This window comes from Chrysochloris asiatica, unplaced genomic scaffold (assembly GCF_000296735.1).
Source record: "Chrysochloris asiatica unplaced genomic scaffold, ChrAsi1.0 scaffold00126, whole genome shotgun sequence".
Taxonomy (NCBI): Eukaryota; Metazoa; Chordata; class Mammalia; order Afrosoricida; family Chrysochloridae; genus Chrysochloris; species Chrysochloris asiatica.
The window spans coordinates 5,443,761-5,446,778 of record NW_006408644.1 but is presented as its reverse complement, the minus strand read 5'-3'; positions in this window follow the sequence as shown (position 1 = coordinate 5,446,778).

The following is a 3,018-nucleotide window of genomic DNA, read 5'->3' as shown; positions in this document are numbered from 1 at the left end:
CTAGTTTCCTGAGGAGCACAGAAATTCACATTGTTGTCACTTAATTGGCCCTATGCAAGAGAACTAAACATTTCCTTCTGAGTGCTTAGTCACCTGTTGGACAATATTACAAAAGAATTACTTAAAGTAATTTTTGCCCAAATAATTTTTAAGATAAGTTGGACCAGACTCTAGACAATATCCTGGGTGGAGCACTGCTACATTTCATATATATATAGTCCTGGTAGGGTGCTACAGAATAATGCACTGGATATCAAAGTCAGTTTGAATCTCAAGGTAGGTGGTACAAACTCACCAGGATATCTATCTATCTATCTATCTATCTATCTATCTATCTATCTATCTATCTATCATCTATCTTCTCTCTCTCTCTCTTTCTCTCTCTCTCTCTCTCTCTCTCTCTGTCTATATATATATATATATATCTTAGCTTGTCATGATCCTCAGAGTTGAAAGCCTTTGTATAATAATGCACAGGTAAACATCATTCTGGTATATTCTGCTTTCAGCCAATATGCATCTCACTGCAGCAATGATATCCCTCATTCCATTTCTGAATCCATCTTGAACCTCTGGCAGTTCCCTCTCAATGTGCTGTGACAGTCGTTATTTAATTAGCTTTATCAAGATTTTAATTGCATGTGGTATAATTATATTGTCCAATGATTTCAGCATTCTGATGTGCCATTTCTCTTTGGAATGGGTACAAATATGGATCTTTTCCAATCAGTTAGACTTCAAAATTTCTTGGCATAAATGAGCGAGTGCCTCCAGTGTTGCATCAATTTGTTGAAAATTTCTATTTGTATTCCGTAAATTCTTGTAGCCTTTTTCTTTGCCAATAACTTCAGTATATCTTGGACTTCTTCCTTCAGTACCATTGGCATTTGATTATATCCTGCCTCTTGAAATGGGTGAAAATTGACTTGTTTTTTTTTTTGGGTGCAGTGACTCTGTGTATGCCTTCCATCTTCTGTGATGCTTTCTGCATCACTGAATGTATTGCCCAAAGAATTTTACAGTATTTCAAGTAAAGGGTTGAATTTCTTCCTCCATTCATTTAGCTTGAGAAATGTTGAGCATGTTCTTCCTTTTTGGTTTTCTAACTCCAAGTCTTTATACATTTCAATATAATATTTGACTTCATCTTCTTGAGCTGCTCTTTGAATTTGCTGTCGAGGTCTTTTGTCTCAGTATTTCTTCCACTGGTTTTAGCATCTCTAGTCCAGCCAGCTCTGGTAGCGTATTGGTTACGAATCGGGCTGCGAACCTTAAGGTCAGCGGTTCGAAACTACCAGACGCTCCGCGGGAGAAAGATGAGGCTTTCTACTCCCGTAAAGATTTACACCCTCGGAAACCCTGTACAGGGTCGCTATGGGTCGGAACCGACTCGACGGCAATTAACAACAACAACAACAACATTCCAGGCAGCAAGTTTCAAAGTCTCTTCTGACATCCATTATGGTAATTTCTTTCTTTCTTGAATTCTTAATGACCTTTTGCTTTCTTCCTATGTGATATTCTTGATGTCATCCCAAAATTCTTCTCATTTTTGGTTATTTGTGTTTAATGAATCAGTATTCTGGAACATTTAATTTTGCTCATGAGTAAACTGCATATAGACAAGAAGCAGTCATTTGAACAGAGCAAGGGGGCACTGAATGGTTTAAAATCGGTAAAGGTGTGCACCAGCGTTATGTTCTGTTGTTTTAAGTTTTTATTATGAATTGAGTGAAAGTTTACAGGGCAGATCATCACTTTTACATACAACAAATCATATATTTTGTTTCATTACAATGGTTACAATCCCCTCCATGTACCATTAGTTAACAGTATTTCTCTCTATTCATTTTAGCTCTCTCTCTCTCTCTCTTTTTTTTTTAAACACTCAGGCATATATACCACCAAAGGCCACATTTTGCAAGCCTGTCTCCTGGCCACCAGCTCTCAGTCCCTCTCTTTCCATGAATCTAGGGTCTCAGTGTTCCCCTACCTACCTTGTTCTTCCACTCCTCCACCTTCTTGTGTATTGCCCTCCCCAAGACCCCAACTATGATGTACTTGCCAATTAGCACCCTACTGTCGCATCACTCCACCTCCCCAAAAGCGCCCCAACACACCCCCACCAGAACCAACAATTTTTTTCCCCTTTTACTATGGGTGTCTTTTCATTTTTAAGTTTTGATTGTGAATTAAGTGATAGTTTACAAGGAAGAGCATCAGCTTTACATTCATCCTTTCGTATTTAATTTCACTGTGATGATTACAATCCCCTTCATGCATTATTATTATTCAACAGTGTTTGCTTCCAATCCCTCTTTTGTTGTTGTTGTTGTTTTGAAGATGTACATCTCTGGCATCGCTGCTTTTCTTGATAGGGTCCCGCACTCAGCTCTTCTCGCTTGATGGCCCCAGGGTCCACCGCTTCTGGACTGCAATATCAACCTTTCCCCTCTTTTTGTTATAAAATGTCTAACTTTACATTTGAAATATTCACACTCAGGCCTGATAGCAGTTATTCACTATTGAACCACAAGAGACTTATCCCCATCTCCTTTCAACAGTCCTGTCTATACAGGTTGGAAACCACTTGTTGGAGATTCTACCTTTTCCCACATCCTCTTAAAAACTTGAAAGCCAGGCACTTCATGCTTTGTAGCCCCACCCAGATTTTGGGTAGCCAATGTCTAAATTGCCTAGTCCTGTAAACTCTGTATACTGAGGGGGTGGGAATGATCCTTACTGTAAAGATTTGTTCCCTCATTTCAGGTACTACATCCATAAGTATAGGTCAATTTCATCTAAGAGGTCTAGTTGACTAATTGTGTTGTTTAGATCCTTTGTGTCGTTGTCAAGTTTCTTTCTGGTTGTTCTATACATTTTTTAAAGTGGTGTATGAAAATTGCCCACTATTATTGTAGGTTCGTCTATTTCTTTCTTCCAATCTATTAGTTTGTTTTATATATTTTGGACCTCTTTCACTGGGAGCATAGATATTTATTATGGTTATGTCATCTT